This window comes from Alosa pseudoharengus, unplaced genomic scaffold (genome assembly GCF_046254945.1).
Source record: "Alosa pseudoharengus isolate Yale_2024_CS ecotype anadromous, Long Island Sound unplaced genomic scaffold, YU_APseudo_1.1 YU_APseudo_1.1_scf_18, whole genome shotgun sequence".
Classification (NCBI taxonomy): Eukaryota; Metazoa; Chordata; class Actinopteri; order Clupeiformes; family Clupeidae; genus Alosa; species Alosa pseudoharengus.
In genome coordinates, this window is record NW_027468650.1 from 10022899 (window position 1) to 10032833 (window position 9935).

General features: G+C 40.9%; 1 long non-coding RNA gene across 1 annotated transcript; it reads right to left on the minus strand.

The window, feature by feature from the left end:
* Positions 1-1023: 1023 nt before the first annotated feature.
* Positions 1024-4905, minus strand: LOC143131619 (uncharacterized). Its single transcript, XR_012988141.1, has 3 exons — positions 4768-4905; positions 1321-1469; positions 1024-1036 (listed from the first exon to the last, which is right to left on the minus strand). It is a non-coding gene; the product is annotated as an uncharacterized LOC143131619 (long non-coding RNA).
* Between the last annotated feature and the right edge of the window lie 5030 nt (positions 4906-9935).

Consider the following 9935-nt stretch of genomic DNA (forward strand, 5'->3'; position numbering starts at 1 on the left):
ATGTTCAAAGGTAAGTAGATTGTGTTTGAGTAGTTTTTCACAATGATGATACCTTAATGGCTTTTTGTCAAATACTTTCAGAGCCTGTTTGTACAAAGATTCTAATGGCCTAATTGTTGTTGGACTGGCCTGCCCCCAACTGATTGGGCATGATCTGAAAGGGAAACCCCTGTCTACATAAGGTCTCACTGCTGAGAATGCATATTAAAGAAAAAAAACGTGCCTTGAGGTCTAAGGAACGGCCTGCAGAGTTCAAAGACAGGATTGTGTCAAGGCACAGATCTGGGACTACAGAATAATTCTGCTGCATTGAAGAGCACAAAGGCTTCCATAGCTCTTAAAATAAAAAAACTTTTGGAACAACCAGGACATTCCCTAAAGCTGATTGCCTGGCCAAACTGAACAATAAGAAAAGAAGGGCCATGAGAGATTCTGGAAACTTCCAGAAGGGCAACCATCACTGCCACACTCCAATGTTCAGGGCTTCATAGCAGAGTGGCCAGATAGAGGCAGAGGAAAGACTGCTTGGGCTTTGCAAAGAAGGACCAAAAATGCTGTCTGGGACTGGATCCTCAGAGAAACAAGGCTCTCTGCTCTAATGAACTAAGCTCATGAACTGGCCTCAATTCTAAGCATCACGTCTGGAGGAAACCAGGCTACGCTCATCCTACTACCTAATCATTTTCATTTTAAAATTAAATATATATATATATTTTTAAAAAAGCTTCAGAACCCCTTTTTAATTTTGTGGTTATGGGTTTTTGAGTGTAGATTAATGAGGGGTGAAATTAATTTAACCTATTTTAGCATAAGGCTGCAACATAACCAAAAAAAGGCGATCTGAATATTTCCTGAATGCACTGTATCAACTCTTTCAATTTAAATATGCATCTTACCAGAGTAAACGGTGCTGGGTGCCATGTCCAGCAATACGTATCCTTTGGTAAACATTGCTCCCAGTCCCACGATTAAGATTGGGTACACCGTGAAAGTGTAGTGGATATAATTCATGAACACAAAGGTCTCAAGGATAAACCTGAAGAAAGTACAGGGGGTGTTTACTCTCTTTCATTTCAAGGTAGGCTTTATCCGGCACTATACAGTCTATGGTACAAGTAAACACCTGTATGTATGAATCGAATACTGTGTATATTCAACGTTTGGATTCCAAATTGAAAAACATTAATGCTACAATGACATTTTACAGTGGAATCACACTTAGATGAATGGCATGATACTCGAAACAGTGATGAAAAGGATTTGAGCAGGACCTACATATAGCCACCCACCCCCACACACACACACACACACAGTCTTTACCATAGAAGCATGGCCAGGAAGAGTAGGGTGAGTACCACACAGCTGACGATTGGATCTTGCAGGCCAACGGTGTACTTCAGGACGACACCCAAATTAATCAGAGCATCAATTAAGCTCCACCAAGCTGACAGGGCCAAGCTGTTTTGTGTCTGCAATACAGAAAACACAGAGAGCGAAAGAGAGAGAGCGAGAGAGAGAGAGGGAGGGAGTCATTTCAGGTTACAACATGACCCCAAGTAGTGTGTGAGGGCTTTCAATATAGCCATTGCTTTGCCTTTTCAGCAGCCTCAGCAGCTTTTACAACTCCTTTCAGTGACTGTGGCTGAGTTTGCTACAATCAGGGGCGTAGCCAGGATTATTTTATGGGGGGGGCAGCTGGGTCCAGACTTTTTATTGGGGTGGCACTTGGGAATCAAAACTACTATTTGAAAACTACTCAAAAAGTTTTGAAGATTAGGATAGCCTATTTTAATAATGGCAATAAATTGTGCAAAGCCAACACTGATACACAGGTCAGTTTGTTGGCCACTCCAACATATTTTCCATAAATAGGTCAATGCCAATAAAAAATATTATGATAATGCACCTTACTTAATCAGTTTTATTCAAATTATGTTAACTCAAAGAACAATAATAAATACTACAAATATTGTATGTATATATTTGATCTCATACTGATGGCCAAACTATATTTCTTTCTGATATCCACTCCAAGTACTTGGCTGTAAGTAACATGGCTCTGAATTAAGAAATTAACCCTTAGAACCCTAGAATGTTTTAAGGGCTTTTTCACTACCTTAGAAACATTTATCCTGGTCAATGTAAGTGCCATACACACATGCTATATTGTTTTTTAACAGAGTCTAGGCTACCCAGATCTGCCACTATTTCATGTATTAATACTTGCATTGATTTCATTTTGTTTTTTAAATAATAAAAATACAAATAGTGTATTATAAAAATTCTTATATTTTGACATTTATCTCACCACTGCAAGCTGGCACATGTTTGCATAGGGCAGACTGTTCTGAATCTGGCAATATCATTGCCATGGTGGAGGGATTCTCTGGGGCTGAGCAAATGTCAAAAATATGTGGTGTGTGCCTTATGGAAATAAATGCCATTTTTTTTATTTAGCCCTATGGCTACTCTATTTTTGGCCATTCTCACTACCTTTAGTTATAAGCAGTTATCCTGGTCATTATAAGCGCCATTGACACAGTAATGAAAAAAGCCCTTTCTGCGCTCCATATCTGTGACACGAACTGATCTGACCTGTCTGAACCCGAGTTTGCATGTTCTGTGTGTACACTCATGATGATTCTAAAACAACTTTTTACTGCATTGTCATGAACAAAGTGAAGGCAAAAAGGTGTTTCTTTGTCGAATAAATTGGGATGCAATGTGAGTCTCGAATTGGATGCCATGCAGGAATTTGCTAGGATCTCAAAACCGGATTATGAACATGCTTTGCCATAGAGAAACACATGATAGCGTTGGATTATGAACATGCTTTGCCACCACAACACACAAAAACGTGGGGTAGGCCTAAGTCGAGCTATATGAAGTTATTATTTTGATGTCATTTCATCTGTTTTATAACCCAGACGGATGCACTTGGTATCAAATGATAGCTCTGTGTCTCCTCTTTCACCTGACATGCGTGCCATATGTGCATAATGGGTGTGCAGCGTTGGTTTTTGTACATTATTTTATTTTGCAGTCACGTTGTCTGTTTTTATAGCCCAGAAAGAACGATATACGTGGTACCAATAGATAGCCCTGTGTCTCCTCTTTCTTCTGAAATGCTTGCCATATCTATGCGATCACGGGTTTGCGAGTAATTCAAACGAGAGTAATGGGTGCGCAGATGAACTGTAAATATAAATCAATTTTATTTAATTACATGATATTTATTTTTATTTTCATACTTGATCGCACAGACAAGTGTTTAGTCTCGTTGGAAAGCCCCACTTCTGCTCTGTCACGCAATTAAGAGCAGAAGCAGACTGCGATGAACAGTTTCGGAGCAATGTAACAAAGAATTCAGGCAAAGCAGCCTGCCTCTGCCTGACCAGCTATGGCAAGAACTACACGCAGTCAGCAAATTATGTATTTATAAAGTAGCCTAGGCTAGGCCCTATTATCCTACCTGGAGCCATCTGGAGATATGTGCCTAATATGCTTGCATTTCACCCGAATTGTATCGAAATATTCTTGTAACAGCGTTCCCGTGGGCATCCGATTCTTTTTGATCAGCCCCACACATCAATGTCAGAGCCTAGGCTACCTAACAAGGACAGCCCAACGCAGCTCACTTGGCTATGATTCGTGACACATTCTAACATCTTATTAGCATTAATGTTCCAACTCATCAACTCACCTGTTACTGAGGTTAAGTAGTAGGCTAGCCTAGTCTACTGTCAAGTGTTTTTAACAGATGACTTGAATTGTCCCGCTGCTGCTGCTGCTGCACTAGGCCTACTCACGATGTGATCAGAACCGTAGGCTACACTTCCTGACTGGGCCAATGGTCGTAGATAGAGTGAAGTAATTGGTTCAGTCCCTGCTTTGCAAAGTGCAAAGTGCAAACGGCAACAATTCTTTTTTTTTTTTACTTTTCACTGAACGGAGCTGGGGGGGCCAGCAGGGTGGCCAAGCTTTGACCAGTGGTGGCCGTGGCCCCCCCTGGCCACCACGTAGCTCCGCCCCTGGGCTACAAAGCCTAACACCTATCTCCACTGGTCTTGTGTGTACTTGCCAGCCGTGTTCCCTAACTTCTACTACCAGTTTTGCATAGGCTAAGCAAAGCAAAGGCTTCCTCCATCAGATCTTTAAAGGAAAAGTTAGCTTGATAAAGTAAACAATGCACTGACTCTACCACACTCTAAATGCAACGTCATGTCTGGTCTCAAAGCAATCATAACAATACACTGTGGAACTTGCTATATCCTTCTCTTATCCACCAGGAGTGTTTGGTCCTGTGCTAAGCCCCATCTTCCTATATTGCTTGTATTTGCTGGATGGCTACTTTTCTGTCCCTCTCGCATAAACAAATATTCTACATCCCTGTCACTTGCCGGCAAAGAATAAACCTCAACTCTGTTGTTCTCAAGCAAACACATCAGTGATTTTAAAACCTGATTATCTCTAGGTGGAGCGACTCTGGTTCAGATTAGTTTTACAACCATGACAACGTTAGACTTCTGCAAGTTTTATCAGCGAGTTATATTGAAGGCAGAGATTGATAAGTTTGATTGAGTGTAATGCTCTGTGCTGTTGAGGTGCTCATGAGGACCCAGGTTCGAATCCGACCTGTGGTCATTTCCCAATCCCACCCCATCTCTCTCTCTCCCTCCTGTCAAAACTTCACTGTCAAATAAAACACAAAAATATATAATATATATTACTAATAGATGAAACTGGATGTGGCTGCTGGATACATACTGCGTAGTAGGTGAACCAGGCAAGCTTTGAGGAGGTGGTATGGAGCCACGGTCTGTAACGCTGCAAGTTGTTGTAAGAAACAGACAGCATGTAAAAGCCTAGCATGGGTGGGAACATCCTCAGGCAGAGGGCTTGCAGAATCTCTCTGTGGAATACATAATTATGAATCAATACATTATTAATTGATGAGGAAGAATGAATCACAAGAAGCATCATTACGGTAACTTGTTTAAACTAACCAATTCAATTTAACTCATAGGTGAAGAAGGGAACGGAAAGATGTGTGAATGGAACGGCTAAGACCAGTATGTTCAGTATGTTCAGCTTTCAGTGCAGAGAGAAGAGCTGGATTTAGCATTCTGCTTTTTTGGTACATAGTCAAGTGATGGGAAAGGAAGCCAATGAACTCAGGCTTACCCTCGATCCCAAAGAAAGAGTCCACCTATGTGTGTGACACAGATCACAGGCCAAGTCAAATAGAACCGGGGAGGGTGGACCTCAGGGTTGCAGCAAACTGGGCCAAATTCATTACTGGAATGAAATCACATTGCAGTATATCAAAACACTTTTCCTCTGTTCGAATCAGGCAATGGCTACGCTCAAAATATTTCTCATGCTAGCGTTTTTATTTGTTTGGGAACCCAGTGTCAACACAATACTTTTGATGATGAGCATATTTTTTTTTCAATAATTTAAAGTGAGTTAAGGTAAGATTAATTGTTTGCTACAAATATAATCATAAATATTTTTTGAATACACAAACCTTTTGAGGACCAGGAAAAGAGACAAATAGAGAACAACCATGCTGAAGATTGGAATGGCAATGTCCATGTAGCCTGCCCATCTGTCCATGCTAACCTCAATGGGAAAGGCATTGGACATATTCTCTTTAGTGGTTTCAAACATACCTAAAACAAACAACACAGAATAGAGACCATTGACTCCTCAAATACCTCTCTGAGCAAGACGAAAATAACCTCAGCAAATATTTACAATGTGCAATGTACAAAGGTATTTTGCAATATTGTGCATCTGGCATCTTGTAGTGTGATGTATTTGGCAGTTGACAGTTTCCTGGTTTACCTCTGGCAGAGAGTTCCCAAAGGGCATTCTGGGTATCAGGGCTGGTGTAATAGCACTAAGCCACCAAACATATAAATCTTACAAATGTGATGGAGCATGTTAAAGCAACACAATGTAATTCCTTAAAATAGTGGCCACAAACTTATTTTGATGCCACACTGATTTACAATCGAGAAAGGATTCTCATTGCCAATGCGAGCCCCGAATGTCTCGTATATCGCGTTTGGCATTTTTTGATGAATTGAGTACCCCCTTAAATGGGTACCCAGTGTGTTGCAAACTGATGAAATGGGGAAATCCCTGAAACAAATGCCCATGATAATTGCAAGGGCTTTTCAAAGATCCTTCAGCTTTGTGAATTGTCTTAGATAATAATTATATTGTATTGGTTTATTTCAAGTCTTGATTATTTATTTTCCTCCTCCATTGTTTTTATGATCTGATGGACTACACTATGTGCTGAAACAGGTCTGGGGAGTAAAACATGTATTGAACCTCCCATCTCCCTTTAGAGAAAATTAAACCATACTTAAACTTTGTATTCTTCTTCATTTGTTTGCTAGTGTAATTTTTAAAACAACTTACCATCCTGATAGGTGTAGTTTAGAGTGGGTTGACTTGCGCTAGCCTAGCACCTGCGAACTCTGCAATTAGAAGGACTGGATGAAACGTGTTGAAAACTGTCTCCACTGATAAATATCACACTTGCTTACTTGGAAATGAGGTCTTATGTCCAAAATCCTGAACCACCCCTTTAAGAACTCTCCAGACCTGGTTGTGGAGGCCACCGCTTATCCTCCTCTCCTGCACCATTTTGGCTATTTGTTTCTTTACGCACGACACCTTAATTCTCATATCGCATACACTTTTATTTCCCAACCTATCATTTATACTGACTTTACTTAACCTACGTTGTTAATCCTTTAACTTAAATAAATACATATTTTTATACGACAAAATCCGTGTGGTCTTCTCTGGTTACATAACCTAGTAGGCAGAATGTAACAGATTGGGTGCTCTCGTCCGGGATATGAAACGATATTGGTAAATGTGCATTTTTTCTTTAATGCTTATTACTGCGTTTTGTATAGCCTAGGCGTTGGAAATTGTTAAAACACTTAAAATATATTAGATCAATGTTGTTCAGTTGCGTCTGATTTGGAAAGCGCTGTATACCGAGCCTGCAAAGATCCGATACAAGTTCATTCTTTAAATGCGTGGCTTTGAATCATTGGGAAGACGCATGTGGAATATTTTAAAGTTAATTGTGTTCGGAAGTTTTGTTAGGTTCGTTGTTGGTGCGTGAGACGGGGAAGAATTTGTTAACGAGTGCCTGCTGTTGATTGAGCCAGGTCGAAGAATCTGCGGTGGGCCATTGTTTGGTAAGTGAGGGCCTGCGCTGCGTACAAGATTTGAGTTTATTGATAACGTTTTGCATAACTACTCCACGACGGTGCCCTCTGCCCAGGATTGCACAAAAACAATAAACTAAAATAACAAACAAGCCATAAAGGCTTGGCGAGCACTCACAAAGCTCCGATTTACGTTTTTATCGGAGCTTTGGGAGTGCTCGCCAAGCCTTTATGGCTTGTCCTGGGCAGAGGGCACCGTCGTGGAGGCCTACTTTAACGGCACATAGTCGGGGAAGTATAGGCGCCGCTGATATTGTGTAATAAAGAGCTCTGTCCTCGGGGTTTGCATGACGGGGATCTCTGTTTTGCTGGGCAGCTCCTTTTGTCTCGTCTTGATGCGCAGTGTTGTGACCACACTTAAATTAGAAAATGTGAGCTCGTTTATCGTTTGTATTTGATGTCTGTAGGTTGTAGGCCTAGAACTCATTTGTATGGCTAGTTTGGAGGATTTTTTCTCAGCTCCATCTGTTGAGGTTTTGAATAGTTTAAAGAAGGATCAGTTGCGTCAAGTTTGCGAACATTATAATTTTGACTTGGGTTTACCCAGAACAGCAAAGTTGGCCCAGATAAGATCAGTTCAGGCAGAATTGGTTATTAGGAATATTCTTCCATCACCAGCATCTCTAATCATGGAGGAGTTAGAGTTAGGAGAAGCAACGTCGACACCTCTTTCGACAGAGTTTTCCAAAATGTCACTTACTTTTGAGCAACAAAAAGTGCTTATAGAAATGCAACAGAAAGAAAGGGAAGCTGAACGGCGAGAGAAGCTGAGCGTCAGTTAGAAATGGAAAGAATAGGAATGAACGTGATGTGGCTTTAGAACGGCTAAGACTGGTCGCAGAAGGTAAGCTTTTACCTGACGGTGATGGTACTGCTCCTAGAGGACCTGCGTCCTCCTGATATATCCAACATGGTTAAGTTGCTCCCGAAGTTTAACGAGAGAGACCCAGATATTTTCTTTTCTTTATTTGAGAGTGTGGCTGATGACCGTGGCTGGTCTGACTCGGAGATAACGTTGCTACTCCAAAGTGTTCTTGTAGGTAGAGCACAAGAAGCTTTTATTGCATTGCCGGTGGCAGACAGGAAAAAATATATGACGGTAAAAGATACAGTGCTTAAAGTTTACGAGTTAGTTCCTGAAGCTTATCGTTTGCGGTTTCGCAGCTGGAGAAAGGGAGAGAAACAGACATACACAGAGGTAGCGAGAGAGCTGAACAGCCACTTTAATCGTTGGTGCTCTGCAGTGGGAGTCGCTACATTTGAAGAGTTGTCTAACTTGATTGTTTTAGAACAGTTTAAAAAAATCCTCCCTGAGCGTATCGCTACTTATGTGTCTGAGCCAAGGCCTTAGTCATGATGTAAACATTGGGGGGGACCAAATCTGTGGTGGGGTCTGAGGGACCCCCAAATATAATTTCAATACATTTCCTACCATGCAAAAATATTATTAAAAATCACAAACAAGTTGTTAGTTAGGTCAGTCAATTAGGTTATTCCAAACTTTTGACGGACATAGGCATGGCATAGATGGATTATGAACCCCTGGACACAGATGCCCCCCCCCCTCTGGTGAGTTTTGTGAAAAGAGAAGGGTGGAGAAGAAGCAACTTCACTGGTCCATCCCTGGACCCCTGACTCCATTTGTGTTCAAAATGTATACTTTAAAAGAAATTACAAACTAGGGTATCTTATGATAACCTCTATATTACACACGTGGTTCTTTGACTTATTACTTACACCTGAATATTTTTTTAAACTAAGGCTTAGACTCATAGGTTTGGAGCCTAATAAGATTTTGTCTTTTAATTTAGATTTTATTATACTGACGGCTAATCATAGCCTGGCGGGGCCATCCTATATCATTGACATGTATAGTCTGGCATCGAATCATTCACCTCGCTTATAATCCAAGGGGCGGGCAGAGAATTGTCTTTCAAACTGCCTAGGCATGCAATAGGCCAGCGCTACGACCATATCCGTATCCGGTCGGCAAAACGGCAAATACATCCTTCTTCGAAAGGAATGACTTAAGTGCATTGTGTTGATCTACTTTCAAAGAAAAGCACAAGTCCAACTCCTCCAAAGTTGACGCCAACGCCAGGCGCGCAGGAAGACATTTTCGGCAGGGGGTGCGGATGCGGCCGGGGGGGTCCACGTAGAGTTTATAGAATTCTAAAGATACTATGTTACACAGGCTGCAGACCACTCTACCTCTGTCTCCTTAAAACAAATAAAAAAAACACTCGCCCCTCCCCTGCATGAAGAACAGATGAGCTGACAGTTCGCACAACCTATATCGCAACAAGCGAACTCCAAAGACCAGCGATGAAAAAATAATATACATAAATATCTGTGTAAATGCGTACGTACAAACTAAAATATTATTTGCCTAGTGCAATCAATGTAAATTGTATAATATGGATAATATATCCATTATCAAACTATCTGTTAAAACAAAGAGCTCGCTGCGCCAGGATGGTGTTAGATGACAATGTTTATTTTAAAAACTACCACAAGTAGGCCTAGCCTAGGCTATGCCTAACAATTCATCAAAATAAAAAAGGAATAAAGCATGCACATCCAAAGTATTAAGTTGGACAAAAAGGTAAAAAATGGAAGAATGAAAAAAAGTCCGCTACAGCAGCTCCCAACAAATGCTTAATTTATTGCGAC